General features: G+C 43.4%; 1 protein-coding gene across 1 annotated transcript in view; it reads left to right on the top strand.

The window, feature by feature from the left end:
* TMEFF1 (transmembrane protein with EGF like and two follistatin like domains 1) overlaps nucleotides 1-18,147 on the top strand; it is a 262,625-nt gene that overhangs the window by 149,038 nt on the left and 95,440 nt on the right. The gene's annotated exons all lie outside the window — the stretch shown is intronic.

Here is an 18,147-nt window from a genome sequence, read left to right as displayed (position 1 = left end):
TTTTCTCTTTATATGTATATTTTTGAGTAAAATGTAAATTGTTCTTTTATTCTATAAACTTCTGACAACATGTCTCCGAATTTCCAAGCAATACATTTTGTATTATTTTTCTGAAAAGGAGAAATGGTCAAAATTGAAAAAAAAAACCAATGCTTTCAGACCTCAAATAATGTTAAGAAAACAAGTTCATAATCATTTAGAAACAACAATACTAATGTTATAACTCAGGAAGAGTTCAGAAATCAATATTTTGTGGAATAACCATGATTTTTAATCACAGCTTTCAGACGTCCTGGCATGCTTTCCACCAGTCTTTCACACTGCTTCTGGTGCAAAAATGTAAGCAGTTCTTCTTTGTTAGATGGCTTGTGACTATCCATCATCCTCTTCATTACATTCTCAGAGGTTTTCAATGGGGTTCAGGTCTGGAGATTGGGCTGCCCATGACAGGGTTTTGATGTGGTGGTCTCTAAATTTTTGCCAGAGCTGTGCAGTATACTTAAAACGACTTTCGAAATATATGAAAATGAAGAGTCTGTTCTTTGACTCATATCCTTGTAATACCATTCTACTTTGGGGTATTTGTGGTCTCCTGATTATTCAGATGTATCGTGTATGGCAAAAGAGATGTGACAGTGGGTTACAATAATGGCACACAGTGCCATACAATTGGCCATACGGGAACTTGCCAGGTTTCCTGATTGTCCCCAACCATTTCTGTAGCAATGTGCAGGATGATTCCTTTATTCTGATATGGTATTTTGTGTGCTATACTAATTTCACTGGGGGTAAATTTGCTTTGATTCTCAAAATAATGCGAGGAAAAGGAAAAAGGAAAAAAGATTAACTCAACAGTGAAGGAGGAACGCCAGATAGGGCGCGGTGCAGGTTTGTTCTTGGGTTGAATATACAGGAAAAAATGGTATTCATCCAGCAGCCGCTACATCAGAACAAAAAAGTCTAAATCCTCACATTAATTAATATAAACATTAAAAACTGGGAGCAATTAAAATCATGGCAGTAGGCGTCCAGATTTCTGGTCTACGCGTTTCATACATGATTAAGAGCATTTTTGCTTTAAAAGTGCAGACCAGGTTATTGTAGTAAATGTGGAGTTTTAGATTTTTTTGTTGTGATATAGTAGCTGATGGATGAACACCCTTTTTACCTGCATACATTTGTTCAGCGGCTTGCCATGTATGGTGGGTCATCTCTTCTCCAGGTGTATCCTCCCTCATATATGCTCTGGGTGTGATTGACAGCCTCCATACACTCCAGGTTATGTTACCACTGCTACATTGCGTGTATGTGCATGATTTTCAACAGTCCTACCATGAGCAGGTATGGAGGCTGTCAATCATGCCAATGAGACGTGAGTAGGGTATCTGAGACAGGACTTAGTCTGAGGTAAGAGACCTCAAGCCATACTGGTCATGCCTCATTAGTCTATGGATCACAGCAGAAAATAAGTATATTTTTGAAAAAGATAGCAACATTAGTATTACACATAATTAATGCCTTAGCAGAATACAAATGCATGCTCCTATAGTTGAGGTTGGGGACAGTCAGGGGACCTGACAGATTCCCTTTATTGGGAGCCAATGGAGCACTAATAATGGGGACAGCTTGACTATTAATACGATCCCTCTGTCCTCATACAGTATCTTGTTATCGGTAGCACATCACTTGATTACGCAGAGCAATGCCGATAACAATGATTTTTCTGAAGCAATAAAGGATCCGATCACCCAATAAATCAGAATTTGGTTTCCTCACTGGGTGACTGATAACTGGCAAGTTTACACAGGGCGATAAGATCGTTCATCAATTATTGACTCCTCTAAATGCATCGTTAGTGTGTGTGCATAATATAGAGAAATTACCTTGTAAAAGCCTCTGGGAGCAAACACGGATATGAATAGTCATCTCAACAGTGCTGTGGAATATGTTGGCACCATATAAGCAATGAGAAATAAGTTCTGACTCTTGCATTTGTAACAAAGCCTAGAATAATGGAAACTGCTGTAGTATCTAATCTTGGTTTGTTATAGAGTATCATATTCATGTGGTTTATGTCATCCACTAAATTACAGCCTGATTTTCAGTTTTACAAGCTAACATAAACTCCGCAGTTATACAACAATATGTTTAATGAAGTCTCAAGTATTTAATAGGAGAAAACAAAAATACTTGTTCAGAAATTATGCAGCACTTCAAGTAACAGTGCAGTAGAGTACAAATGGCAGACAAACAGCCTGATGTGTGATGTTCAATGGCAAAAAAGTTCTGGAACAGTCTTGATGGAAAATGGGGCTGTCTTACAAGCAGCAGCAACGTGAAGGAGGTTCACAGACTCTACATCAACAATTAAAGGCCCCCATACGTATTACACTAGCATCTGCCGAGCTTGCCTATATCGACGGGTTCAGGCGACCGTCTAATATGTTTTGGAACCCCTGAAAAATTATTGTCTGGGGAAATAAGGATCGAGCATGTCCAATTTCAGACAATCCTTTTGTCCTTTGATGCTTTTTTTAATCCTTTGCAGCAGCTCACTGTTAGAGAACACAAGAGTACTCGGCACAGCGAGTTCTCCTTTGTATGGGATAGTTGGGCAAAACAGCTGTGGGCTGAACGTTAAAAATGTGTATACGGACTTAAAGGGGTATTCCCATCTTCAAGATCCTATCACAATATGTAGTAGGTGTAATAATAATAATATTATCAAATAACTCCCATTAGAAATGTGGCATAGTTCTTCTGATTTATTATGTCTCTTTCCTCATGTGCATTCATTGCAGGACCTTGGGTGTCCATGGTTTCGACCACTAGTAACTAGTTAACAAACTGTCACTATATTGGTGGTCGTAACTATGGATACCTAAGGTCCTGCTATGCTTACAATTGAGGAAAGATACATAACAAATCAGAAAAACTATACTACATTTCTAATTTTAGATATTGGCTAAGTTTAGGTATTTGCTAATACTATATTGGGATAGGATCTTGGAGATGGGAAAATCCCTTTAAGTCTGTCTAGATCACGTACCATGTAGAAAAGCCACGGAGACACCATCACGTGTTTCTCAACGCAAGCAATAAATAGCCAGGTCTTTCACCGGGAAGGAACAACCACGGGAAGGGCAGCATCCAAAAGGAAAACCACCTATGCCAAAACATGGTATCCATCCACAGACATCTGTTTCGGGGTATTTGCCCCTCATTAGTGTTGAATAGGAAACTGGCTATTAGGAGCAGTGCCTGATAAAAAGACCGTCTCCGTGTGCGGTTCCACCATTACTCCAAAGCAACATGCCCGCTGCCTTGGGGTCATCCTTGATTCTGACCTTTCATTCACCCCCTACATCCGATCATTGGCTCGCTCTTCTTACCTGCATCTCAAAAACATTTCTAGAATTCGCCCTTTTCTTACTTTCGACTCTGCAAAAACTCTTACTGTTTCACTTATTCATTCTCGTCTGGACTATTGTAACTCTCTACTAATCGGCCTCCCTCTTGCAAAACTCTCCCCGCTACAATCTGTCCTGAATGCTGCAGCCAGGATCATATTCCTCACCAACCGTTACACCGATGCCTCTACCCTGTGCCAGTCATTACACTGGCTATCCATCCACTCCAGAATCCAGTACAAAACTACTACCCTTATCCACAAAGCACTCCATGGCTCAGCACCACCCTACATCTCCTCCCTGGTATCAGTCTACCACCCTACCCGTGCCCTCCGCTCCGCTAATGACCTCAGGTTAGCATCCTCAATAATCAGAAGCTCCCACTCCCGTCTCCAAGACTTTACACGTGCTGCGCCGATTCTTTGGAATTCACTACCTAGGTTAATACGATTAATCCCCAATCCCCACAGTTTTAAGCGTACCCTAAAAACTCATTTGTTCAGACTGGCCTACCGCCTCAATGCATTAACCTAACGATCCCTGTGTGGCCTATTTATAAAAAAAAAAAAAAAAAGGTTCCTCGCATCATGTTCTCATACACTTTATGCAGTATTAGCCCTCTGTGTCTGTACTGCTACATACTTAGGCAGATAACTGGTTCATGCAGCTTTACATGAACACCTGAGCCTTACACTATGGCTGGTCCGAATAACTAAAGCAATTGTTATCATCCACCTCTCGTGTCTCCCCTTTTCCTCATAGTTTGTAAGCTTGCGAGCAGGGCCCTCACTCCTCCTGGTATCTGTATTGAACTATATTTCTGTTATGCTGTAATGTCTATTGTCTGTACAATTCCCGTCTATAATTTGTAAAGCGCTGCGAAATATGTTGGCGCTATATAAATAAAAATTATTATTATTATAAGACTATAAACATAAGGATGAATGACCTCGGGGAGATCAAAACATCCAACACCGCGGAGACATGCATGTAGAAAAGCCGCGGAGACACCATCACGTGTTTTTCAACGCAAGCAATAAATAGCCAGGTCTTCACCGGGAAGAAACAACCACGGGAAGGGCAGCATCCAAAAGGAAAACCACCTATGCCAAAATATGGCATCCATCCACAGACAGCTGTTTCGGGGTATTTGCTCCTCATCGGTGTTCCTTCCCGTGATGGTGATGGTGTCTCCGCGGCTTTTCTACATGCATTTGCATATTTCCCATAAGGGATGGGGGCAGTGTTCTGGATCACTGCGTTGAGAAACACGTGATGGTGTCTCCGCAGTGTTGGATGTTTTGATCTCCCCGAGGAAATTCATCCTTATGTTTATAGATCACGTACCAGGCAGTCATCAATAGTCACGCAAACCATAACTAGAATTCAAATAAACCCTTCAAAAGGTCCAAAAAAGAAGCTTGCCAGCATATAGTGAAGCGTATCGGATGCCCAGAAATTAGGAATAAAGTATCCCATCAGAGAATTAATGCCAGTGATATATACCAGATGTCTATTAATATCAGATAAGAAGATTACAATATTTATTAGGGTGCTTCCTTATGACTGAGAAAAGAAAAGGAGAATGCTGAATTTTGTGTTGACATTATCATATGGTGCTTTGGAAGATCTAAGTATGTAATAGTTAAAAAGACAGAATTAATGACGTCTACCCTGTATGTGATGCAGGGTAAGGTACCCGGCAGCATTAAAGGGAACCTGTCACCCCGTTTTTTCAGATTGAGATAAAAATACTGTTGAATAGGGCCTGCGCTGTGCGTTACAATAGTGTATGTAGTGTACCCTGATTCCACCCCTAAGCTGCGAAATACATTACCAAAGTCGCCGTTTTCGCCTGTCAATCAGGCTGGTCAGGTCGGGTGGGCGTGGTGACATCGCTGTTTCTTCCCCAGCTTTCCGTTGGTGGCGTAGTGGTGTGCGCATGTACAAGTTCCGAATCCACTGGGCGCAGATGAAGAAAAATTGCGCGATCTGCGCTATTACCCTTGTCATCGGTGGGGGCGGCCATCTTCTTGACGCCGCGCATGCGCAAATGGGGCTTCAGGAAAATGGCCGCGGGATGCCGCGCGTGCACAGCTGGAGATCGCGGCGACCATTTTCCTGAAGCCGAGATGCAAATTCGGCTTTGGGAAAATGGCCGCCGCGATCTCCATCTGCGCACGCGCGGCATCCCGCGGCCATTTTCCTGAAGCCCCGTGCAGCAGAGCACTCCATCTGTGCACTTGGACATGCGCACACCACTACGCCACCAACGGAAAGCTGGGGAAGAAATAGCGATGTCACCACGCCCACCCGACCTGACCAGCCTGATTGACAGGCGAAAACGGCGACTTTGGTAACGTATTTCGCAGCATAGGTGGGGAATCAGGGTACACTACATACACTATTGTAACCAGGGCCGTATTTAGAGTTTCTGCTGCCCTAGGCACTTTTAGTGCTGCCTCCCACTTTGGTGAGTAAGACACTATCGGCTGTCGCCTATGGCATCAGATCGGCAGTTTTTCTGCATCTGCTGCGTACCGGATCACTTACGGCAACACTGCGTTCAACCTCATTCATTCCCTATGGGATTTGCGGCACTTGCCATGATCTGGCAAATGCGGTACCATACCTCCCAACTCTTGAAAAAGGGAAGGAGATATGAAGTTTGCGGCAAATTTTAGGCCACACCTCTGACCACACCCATTTCACAACTAGTCACACCCATATCCACGTCCCAACCACAGCCATTTAGCACTGCTGATCACACTGTTTTATATACAATAATTATAAACAAAAAAAATATGGCCACACAGTGCTCCATACTGTATAATGGCCACACATGATGCTCAATACTGTATAATGGCCATTGGCCACACATGATGCTCCATCCTGTATAACGGCCACACATGATGCTCCATCCTGTATAACGGCCACACATGATGCTCCATCCTGTATAATGGCCACACATGATGCTCCATCCTGTATAATGGCCGCACGTGATGCTCCATACTGTATAATGACCACACATGATGCTCAATACTGTATAATGAACGCACATGATGCTCCATACTGTATATTGGCAGCACATGATGCTCCATACTGTATAACGGCCACACATGATGCTCCATCCTGTATAACGGCCACACATGATGCTCCATACTGTATAATGGCCACACATGATGCTCCATACTGTATAATGGCCACACACTGCTCCATACTGTATAATGGCCGCACAAGATGCTCCATACTGTATAATGGCCACACAAGATGCTCCATACTGTATAATGGCCACACAATGCTCCATCCTGTATAATGGCCACACATGATGCTCCATCCTGTATAATGGCCACACAATGCTCCATACTGTATAATGGCTCCACATGATGCTCAATACTGTATAATGGCCACACAATGCTCCATACTGTATAACGGACACACATGATGCTCCATACTGTATAATGGCCACACATGATGCTCCATCCTGTATAGCGGCCACATGATGCTCCATACTGTATAATGGCCACACATGATGCTCAATACTGTATTATGGCCACACAAAGTTCTCCATACTGTATAATGACCCCCCCTCTTGTATGCATGGCTCATATTCCCCACCCCCCTGTATGCATGGCTCATATTCCCCACCCCCCTGTATGAATGGCTCATATTCCACCCCCCCTGTATGCATGGCTCATATTCCACCCCCCCTGTATGCATGGCTCATATTCCACCCCCCCCTGTATGCATGGCTCATATTCCACCCCCCCCCGTATGCATGGCTCATATTCCACCCCCCCCCGTATGCATGGCTCATATTCCACTCCCCCCCGTATGCATGGCTCACATTCCACCCCCCCCTGTATGCATGGCTCATATTCCTCCACCCCCCACACCTGTATGCATGGCTCATATTCCTCCACCCCCCATCTTGAATGGCGCGGCTTACCATCCTCCTTCTTCCCCCCTCCCCTGTCCCCCCATCCCTCATACTCACCTGCTCCTCACCGCGCGGCCGCGACGTCCCTCTGGCTGTCCCGACTCCCGGCGCGCTGCACCTTCTTCCTGCGTGAGCCGTCAGGTGATACCGCTCTGCTCATTAAGGTCATGAATATGCGCATATTCATGACCTTAATTAGCTGTACCACGTGACCGCTCATTAAGGACGAGCTCCAGACGCCGAGACCAGGCATCGCTGGAGCAGCAGGGTGAGTATTGTCTTCAAGGAGGGCGGGTGGGAGGCGGGTGGGAGGCGGGAGGGAGGGAGGGTGGGCGGCCAGTTGGGGGGGGGGGGCGGAGTCGTTCGGGAGGTGACCCAGCTTTAAAAAAAAAAAACAAAAAAAAAAAACCAACCTTGCTCAGGTGCCGCCCCCTGCATTGTCCCCGCCCTAGGCACGTGCCCTCACGTGCCTAGTGGCAAATACGGCCCTGATTGTAACGCACAGCGCAGGCCCTATTTAACAGTATTTTTATCTCAATCTGAAAAAATGGGGTGACAGGTTCCCTTTAAAAGCAAAAGTGAACTAAAGTTTTCCAAAGTTACGACGTGCGCACATTAATGATGTGGAATGAATTTGGCTTTTGTTTAGTCTACCAAATTATTAATCAGCAAAATGAGTTTCTCCGCAATTAGTGATATTGAATAAACACTCTCTGAATGTAATGTACAAACACAGTCCCGACAGCACAGCTTGAGCTACTCGAAATATTCATGATTGGCTGTTTCCCCTTCAGCATAATCTGTGCTGGTAAGTACGAAAAACTTGACATTTAGCTTCTCTATTAATACCATGAAATAGAGGAGCCGGGAACAGAGCTTTAAAAAAGCAGATGCCTTTAAGTTTGAAAAATGCTCCGCGCTGTGTCGCATGACAAGCAGATTTAGCACCATGTCAAAGTTAATATACACCATGAGTGTTTGATCCTCATGTTTTAAAGTCCACAATAAATCACACACCATGAATCAATTGGCTTCCTATCATCTCGTGGGCAGCTCGTCTTATAAGGGCAACTGTGTCCCTCACCGAAAGTCACTTCTCCAATTATAATTACTGCCCAAAGGTTACTAGGAAAGTGTGAAAAAAAGAGCCGACACCTTTATTGTCTCACAGTCTAATTCATATTTGATTAAAAAAATCGACAAAAAAGGAAAACATGGTCACCGGTTGGAGTCAACCTTGTTAGTGTTGCACTGTCCATGTCTTCATGGCCACAAGATCAATGTCAATTCTGAACGTTGACTTTGGGCTTTTGATCTCAATGTACAGCCTCCTCTGCCGAACACAATGCACGTTAGAGGTCAACGGATATTCCCCTGCCTCCACAACATAATAGTCATTTCCAATGGAGCCTCATGCTTTTCTCTGATCACTGAACTCATTGGTGACTAATATCCATATCATTTACTGTATGGGGTACATTTACTCATATGTAATGCCTTCTCTTGTGTGGAATGTGAAAAGAATGTTTATTATAAGGTGTAACCTATTGATGTCAGATGTGCATTGGCTTCCAAAACTGCCAGTGAGCTGTTGTAAGACTCTGGATGGAATATATAACATTGTGTCAAGTAAAGTGCCATGGTAGTGGGCATACCTGAAGAAGCATTCCCTTTTCCCGAATTAAGTAAAAAGTTTGGTTTCACATTGTTAGAAACAACATTCAGCTGTTTTTTACTGAAAGCATTTTCTAAGAAACCCAAAGGACAGCAAACTTTGGCTCCATTACTGCTCAGAGGTGCTACAAATCTTTGATGCAATAGTGCATCCACCACTTCTACATAACTCCACGTCGAGGCACATTTGTCACTTGGTTGTCAAGAAGAATTGAGTGATAAACTTGTGTGAGGCCGGTGATGGAAGCCATAAGGGTTGTTTTTCAGATGGATTTAACAAAGGAACAAATGAATGCACATTCACTTCTGATTTTTGTTCAACCATTATCAAGCTAAAACCCTGGCAAAACCAAAGTAAAGCACAGCACTTATGAAGAGAGTCATAAATATTCCACCCCGAAAAGAACTGGAGTTATTTTATAAGCCAAGGTACAATCAAGATTATTAGTGTTACTCGTATTAACGTAATATAATAAATTATTTATGCCCTTTATGCAAAGTGTCAGATAACATACCTGTATGGTCGTAGAGAAAGTCATCTTTGTTTATAGAGGACCCTTCATTGAACTCCAATTAGTGCTGCTCCACTGATCCTGGAACAGTTTTTCTTTTTCTTCTGTGCCCCTCTATTTCAATGTTATTCTCCCGGCAATAAAGATGCAAATTTTCCCCTTCAAATAACTGGGCAGGTCCTGCAGAATGTACATGAAGCATGGCCGTATTTTGATTGACCAGCGCCAGAGATAAGAAAGCAAACGCCTACGGTTATGTTTTATGGTACACGCCCAGTTAGTGGAAGGGAAAATGTATGTCTTTTTTTTCTGGGGGCATAGCTTTGGGACATACCGTAATAAAAAGAAAAACTCTTCCAGAATCAATGGTGAAATTGTAGGAGATACTTGGTTTAAAGGGAATCTGTAAGCAGTTGTTTTGTATTTAATCTGGGAGCAGCATAACGTAGGAACCGAAAGCCTGATTACTGGGATTTGTCACTTATTAATCTGCCTGAGACAGTTTCAATACCATCAGTATTTTATCAGCAGGAGATTATCACTATAGGACTACATCTCACGTGCCAAGCAGTCAAGCTAATCTGTGTAACCCCGCCCCCACCACTGAGTAGCAGCTTGCGCACAGTGTACACAATCAGCTGCCAGTCAGGGGTGTGGGCGAGGTTATTCACAGCCCAGAAGTCTTAAGGTACCATCACACTCAGCAACTTTGCAACGAGAACGACAACGATCCGTGACGTTGCAGCGTCCTGGATAGAGATCTCGTTGTGTTTCACACGCAGCAGCGATCTGGATCCCGCTGTGCCATCGCTGGTCGGAGCTAGAAGTCCAGAACTTTATTTGGTCGTCAGGTCGGCGTGTATCGTCATATTTGACATCAAAAGCAACGATGCCAGCAATGTTTTTACATGGAGCTAACAACCAGCGAGAACGATAAGTGAGTCGCCGTTACGTCACTGGATCGCTCCTGCATCGTTCTGGAGCTGCTGTGTTTGACGTCTCTACAGCGACCTAAACAGCGACGCTCCAGCGATCGGCTCGTTGTCTATATCGCTGCAGCGTCGCTGAGTGTGACAGTACCGTTAACTCTGCTACATCTACAACAGAGAAATCATAGATTCTATCAAAACGGAATGAAGCAGCCCATTAAGTGATACATCACTGGAATCAGGCTCTCTTTCTGCTCTCAGATTACATAGCAAAAAAACTGCTGACAGATTCCTGTTAAATAAAAAAAATCCAAGGAAAGGTACTCTTTAAGTATCTGTATGGGGGGTTGTATGTCCTTCCCATGTTTTAATGGATTTCCCTCAAATACTCTGGTTTCTTTCCACATGCTAAAGACATACTGAAAGGGAATTTAGATTGTGAACCCCACTGGGGACTGTGAGTGTATAAAGTGCTTTGGAATATGTTGGTGAAATACAAGCAAGCATAATAAGTACCATAAATTAGAATCCTGAGGGTTGTCCCGTGCCAGGAAGTCCCAGTTCTCCACACTAGCCCCACCAAACGCCTCCCATTTCATCCTGAGTAGTGATTAGCAAACATGCTCGGATAACATTTTATCCAAGCATGCTCGGGGCTTATCCGGGTATCTCTGGAGTGCTCATATATTATGTTCGAGTCCCTGCGGTGGCATGATTTGCAGCTTACACATGTGAGGATTCCCTAACACACAGGCAATCCCTGCATGCGTTGTGTCTGTCTAAGGGTACCGTCACACAGTGCAATTTTCATCGCTACGACGGTACGATCCGTGACGCTCCAGCGTCGTAACAATATCGCTCCAGCGTCGTAGACTGCGGTCACACTTTGCAATCTACGACGCTGGAGCGATAATTTCATGACGTATGTGCGATGTAGAAGCCGTTGGTTACTATGCGCACATCGTATACGATATATGTTACACCATGCGATCATGCCGCCACAGCGGGACACTAGACGACGAAAGAAAGTTTCAAACGATCTGCTACGACGTACGATTCTCAGCGGGGTCCCTGATCGCAGGAGCGTGTCAGACACTGCGATATCGCTCGAACGTCACAGATATATCGCTCGAACGTCACGAATCGTGCCGTCGTAGCGATTAAAATTTCACTGTGTGACGGTACCCTAACAGCCGAAAATCATGCAGCCGCAGGGACTGGAACATAATGTACGAGCACTCCAGAGATACCCGGATAACCCCCGAGCATGCTTGAATAAGACGTTTTCCGAGCACGTTCGCTCATCACTAGTCCTGACTGATGACTGCACCATCATGATATGGTATTCTCCAGTGAAATTTGTATATTACCCTAGCAATAGTTATTCATGGCGATAACTTGTGTTCAACGGACAACTTCTATAAGGCAGACGATGTGACCTATAGTTTGCATAACAGCAGAAAGAAAAGAAAAATTTAAATTTCATTTTGAAGTTGTCTGGATGTGGATCCATTTGTTCTGCTCGGCTAGCATGCGTGTGCAGCACTTTCAGATCTGCATTCGGCAGGTGTATGGTAATTAGTCTTGCCACATGCGCGTAAGCGGCTGCCGCTGCGCTTTCCCGGGCAGCTCGTATTAGGATAGCACAGCAGATAAACACTGGCTGAGATCATTGTTTAGGAAGCATTTGATTTTCCACAAACATTGTTTAAGAGGATTTTGTCAGAACCCAATTTGCTGCTTCATCGTCTTCTTGGCTACTTTCAGTTGCTGAGGCAGAAAGTAAACATTACGTGTAAACGTGTGGGATTAGATAAATGATGGCTGGCAAAGGCGATCATAAATCCTAATAGAAATCAGAATGTATCGGTCATTGGCATAGAACTGCAGAATTCTGCTTTTTACCAATAGCATCCATCACCTCCTGCTCATCGATTGCTAAAAGCGCTCGTCTTTTACTGGTCAACCAAGCTTTTCCAAAGTATCTTAGCGCTAAATGAGTTACGTTGGTGCGATGTGTGATTTATGGCCTCAGTTGCTTATATCAGTGATAGATTGTGTACAGGAGATATATTTGTTCCATTCGTTTCTTTTATACTTTATCTGTAAGCGATGGAACAATTTTCAAATCTATGATTCTGTCTCGCCTTTTTGGGGCGAACGCTGTAGCAGAGACGGCCGGGAGGTAAGAATCATGTCTTATGAATTGAGAGCATAATTGGTTTATCCACCAGGAAAGTATTGCACTATATGAGTATGGGAGACTCAAATGTAATTATCTATTCACTTACCGTATACTGCCACGTTAGCGAAATACCTGCTGGATCGTTGGATTAAATATAACGCCAATTATCTCCATAGCATAATAAGATTCTGAACGATGCATTAAAATCATAGAAGCTAAAGTGTAGGAAAGACTTATTGCCGCACTGAATAACATCTGGTGGGCACAGCGCTTATTATGTCACAATAGTTGTTTTACCATGACATGCAGCCAACATGATCACATGATTAGCCTTCAGGGCACAATATCTCAGCCCCATCAAGCATTTTAGGATTAAACTAAATGGGTTGTATGGACTTCTGGACCATGTAAATAAGCCAATCAGGGAATGAAAATTTGTAGGAACGCTCATCTTAATGCGGCAATCACTTGATGAAGTATTTATACAAAGAAGAGCTATGCAGAATCATGGTGCACACCCACACATGAATGACTTTAAAAATGGCTTTATTGAAGCAAAGAATGGCAAGACAGCTTAAAAACATTAAAAAAACAAACACAAAAACACCAACACAATGACAATAGGCAGGACAGAATAATGCCAAAATATAGACCATGAATAATAAAATAGTACATAAAAATAATTATGATACTAATTCATTATAGTAAGACTACTAGATATGACGGGTGAGTAAAGATTATAGTATTTGAAGGAAAAAGCACTTAAATTCTGATGAACAGGACTAGAGATAATATGCAAAGAATGAATAATATAGACAACATATATTTTTTCTCACTATTGAATTATTGATACATGATGTATATATTAAAAAAAACACTGCAAAAGCCAAAGATAGCTTAGGCTACTTTCACACTAGTCCGTCGGTACGGGCCGTCGCAAACCATCAGCCCAAAGTACTGACGGACAGTATGATTGATTAGCACAACGTGGGCAGCGGATGCAGTTTTACAAGGCATCCGCTGGCCCATTGTAATGTCCGGGGAGGAGGGGGCGGAGTTCCGGCCGCGCATGCGCGGTCGGAAATGGCCGACTCGACGTACAAAAAAGTTACATGCAACTTTTTTTGTGCCGACGGTGCGCCAAAGCATGACGCATCTGTCGCACAACAGATGCGACGTGTGGCCATACGTCGCAATGCGTCGGTAATATAAGTGTATGGAGAAAAAACGCATCCTGCAGGCACATTTGCAGGATGCGTTTTTTCACCAAAATGACGCATTGCGACATCCGTCACACGACGCTTGTGTGAAAGTAGCCTTATTGCTTTCAAATATAATCTTTGTCAAGGGAACGATTTCCCCTGACAAAGCTATACCTGATAGCAATACGCGTTGGGTTCAGTCAAGGTTAAGGCTCCACTGCAGTTATACAGTTGTGCTCAAAAGTTTACATACCCCTGCAGAATTTTTGCTTTCTTAGCCATTTTTCAGAGAATATGAAAGATAACACCAAATCTTTTTCTCCACTCATGTATAGTGGTTGGGTGAAGCCATTTATTGTCAAACTATTGTGTTTTCTCTTTTTAAATCATAATGACAACCCAAAACATCCAAATGACCATGATGAAAAGTTCACATACCCCATTTTTTAATACCGTGTATTGCCCCCTGTAACATCAATGACAGCTTGATGTCTTTTGTAGTAGTTGTGGATGAGGTTCTTTATTTTCTCAGATGGTAAAGCTGCCCACTCTTCTTGGCAATCAGCCTCCATTTCCTGTAAATTCCTGGGCTGTCTAGCATGATCTGCGCGCTTAAGATCTCCCCAGAATGGCTCAATGATATTGAGATCAGGAAACTGAGATGGCCACTCCAGAACCATCACTTTGTTCTGCTGTAACCAACGACAGATCGACTTAGCCTTGTGTTTTGGATCGTTGTCATGTTGGAATGTCCAAGTACGTCCCATGCGCAGCTTCCCGGCTGATGAGTGCAAATTTGCCTCCAGTATTTGCTGATAATGTGCTGCATTCATCTTTTCTTCAACTTTGACCAAGTTTCCTGTGCCTTTATATCTCACACATTCCCAAAACATCAGTGATCCACTTCCATGCTTTACAGTAAGAATGGTGTTCCTTTCGTCATTGTTGACCTCTCTCCAAATGTAATGTTTATGGTTGCGGCCAAAAAGTTCAATTTTGGTCTCATCACTCCAAATTACCTTGTTCCAGAAGTTTTGAGGCTTGTCTCTGTGCTGTTTTGCGCATTGTAGGCGAGACACTTTGTGGCATTTGTGCAGTAATGGCTTTCTTCTGGCGACTCGACCATGCAGCCCATTTTTCTTCAATTGCCTCCTTATTGTGCATCTTGAAACAGCCACACCACTAGTTTTCAGAAAGCCCAGTACTTCAGCTGATGTTTTTCTTTGCATCCCGAACAATTTTCCTGGCAGTTGTAGATGACATTTTTGTTGGTCTACCTGACTGTAGTTTTGTTTTTACAGAGCCCCTGATTTTCCTTTTGTTAATCACAGTTTGAACACTGCTGACTGGCATTATCGATTCCTTGGATATCTTTTTGTATCCCTTTCCTGTTTTACAGTTCAATTGCCTTTACTTGTAGATCCATTCACAATTCTTTTGTTTTCTTCATGACTCACAATCCAGAAGCATCAGTGGCTGGATGAAAAATGTAAGAGTCTGTCTGGATCTCAGAAACTCACTCAGCTTTTATGCACACACACTGATTACAAGCAAACTGGTCACAGGTGAGGATGTTACCTTTAGTAGCCAGTCAAACCCATTTGTGTCAACTTCTGTGCATGTTATCAGGCCAAAATCACCAGGGGATGTGAACTTTTGATCAGGGTCATTTGGATGTTTTAGGTTGTCATTATGATTTAATTAGAGAAAACACAGTAGTTTGACAATAAATGGCTTCACCCAACCACTATCCATGAGTGGAGAAGAAGTTTTGGTGTTATCATTCATATTCTCTGAAAGGAGGCCAAGAAAGCAAAAATTCTGCTGGGATATGTAAACTTTTGAAGACAACTGTGTTTGTTACTTTGTCATTTGTTTCCATCTGCTCCTTTTCTTATGTTACTATTATTATCATGACCCTGGACAGATTGATTATCAGTGATCCCCCCCCCCCTTTTTACCTCACTCCCATGAACAAATGATAGACACATTTTTCTTTGGATATTAAATGGCCACAGCAGCCAATTTATTAGTAATTAAAAGACTCTTGGTAGGGTCTTCGAAGTCATAAAAATTCTAAAGTCTGGTGGTCTTTTTCCCATGGCATTGACTTCCCCCCCCCCCCCCTCGCTTTTACTCCCAACCGCGTTTTAATTTTAGCTTAGGAGCGCCGTGAGTCCGGTGGAAGAGGTTGCCTCCATTCTGTTAATGGGAACCTGACGTTCCATCGCCAGGTATCACCCAAAAAACTCACGACCATGTGACCCCGACATACCATCGCCGGGTGCCACCCATTTTCACGTTAGTGTGACCCCGACATTACCACTGCCGGGTATCACCCCATTACCACCAGACCACCACCAGGTAACCAACCAATGAAGGGGGTTCGTGGCCTTTTCAAGAATCCCCACTTCAAATTTTTTACCGACTTCGAGGACCCACCAACGCCTCAAGATATTGCCAAATTCTTTGTAGCAAGACCTTCGACTCACCAGGCGTCATCCGCCAGCACTCAGGAGAGGAAACCAAACCCCCTGTGGAGGAAAACCTCTGGGGAACCATGGCTGACGGATTGCCCTTCCCCTGGACCTAGAAGGAAACATGCCAGATTAACATTGCACTTACATATTATCGCCATGTTGTGGATGCCGACTATCGCCACTGTGACCCAGAATTCCTCCTTCTTCTCGGGTGGGTGGTACTTGTTGTCCAGCTGTCCGTCTGCGGTCAAAGAGAAGACCTACGTCCCATCAGTCCTTTTAACCCTTCCCTGAGACCCCACCTCCCATTGTCCCATGTCATTTCCTCCCTGCTGTCCCTTTAACCAAACCTCCCTAGCTCCACTCTGACCCACCCCCTCTATCCCCTTCACCTCCCTGTCTTTTTTTTTAACCACTCACTCTCTTCCAGTGTCATGTCCGCTTTCCCCTATCCTTGCGTGCGTGTCCAGCGGATACTTTATCCACTGATTTGATACCTCAGTCATGTATCAGATCTATTAGCATTGGATGTGTATTAGAATTTTCCATGTGTGTCTATACCATAAAAGCATCAGGGATATTTATATTATTATGTATATTGCATTTTGGGTTAAACACCTCTCGTGTTAGGGCTAGCGGAACAAAAAGATATTTGGGTGTATTATTCATAATCTGACTATTGTCTCTAGCCCTGTTTATTCAGGATTTTTGTACTTTTTCCTCCATATACAATAATCTTTACTTACATGTCATATGTGCTAGCCTTACTATAATGTCAGCTTTTCATTTCATGTAAAAAGGAGATGGGATGTGCTGCTGATAACATGATGTTCAAGGTATATAGAATGAGCCATATTAACAGTTCTTTTGTGCACGTAAAAATTTTGACAACCTGTATAAAATGGCCTGTAAACTTCTATATAGCCAATCGACTTTTTGTTTTTGGCCTGGATTGGATGGTCTACAGGGGTCATTATGGATTTATGTTCCAATTGTTTTCAGATATCATCATGATAACATTTGCACATGTAGTGTGCCTTGGGAAATCACAGTTTCTCAGACAGTCCAGGTATACTCTCCAATCTTAAAACCTACATATAATCTCCAAAGTGTAATAGATACCCTAGTAAATAGATACCAACCAAAAAGATAAGATTCAAATGAGACCAATACCAGTAATACCAAGATGCTCCCAGAAGAAAATGTAGGGACACACAAATATTATGATGTAAAAAAGACAATAAGTTTATTCAGTAATTACATAGTCATAATAGAATAAAGCATTAACCCCTTAACGACCGCCGATACTCCTTTTAACGGCTCCTCCTGGCTGCCATCTGCTGGCCGGCAGGAGAAGAGCAGTTGGGGCTAAAATAGGGTTAGGGCTAGGGTTAGGGCTAGGGTTAGGGTTAGGGCTAGGGTTAGGGTTAGGGCTAGGGTTAGGGCTAGGGTTAGGGCTAGGGTTAGGGTTCGGGCTAAATTTAGGGTTAGGGTTGGGGCTAAATTCAGGGTTAGGGTTGGGGCTAAATTTAGGGTTAGGGTTGGGGCTAAATTTAGGGTTAGGGTTGGGGCTAAATTTAGGGTTAGGCTTCTTTCACACTTATGTCGGTACGGGCCGTCGCAATGCGTCGGCCCGACATACCGATGCACGTTGTGAAAATTGTGCACAATGTGGGCAGCGGATGTAGTTTTTCAACGCATCCGCTGCCCAATCTATGTCCTGGGGAGGAGGGGGCGGAGTTACGGCCACACATGTGCGGTCAGAAATGGCGGACGCGACGTACAAAAAAACATTACATTGAATGTTTTTTGTGC

The sequence above is a fragment of the Ranitomeya imitator genome, chromosome 6, assembly GCF_032444005.1.
Source record: "Ranitomeya imitator isolate aRanImi1 chromosome 6, aRanImi1.pri, whole genome shotgun sequence".
Lineage (NCBI taxonomy): Eukaryota > Metazoa > Chordata > Amphibia > Anura > Dendrobatidae > Ranitomeya > Ranitomeya imitator.
The sequence above is the reverse complement of the archived record's forward strand: the minus strand, read 5'-3'. Positions and strand labels throughout refer to the sequence as shown.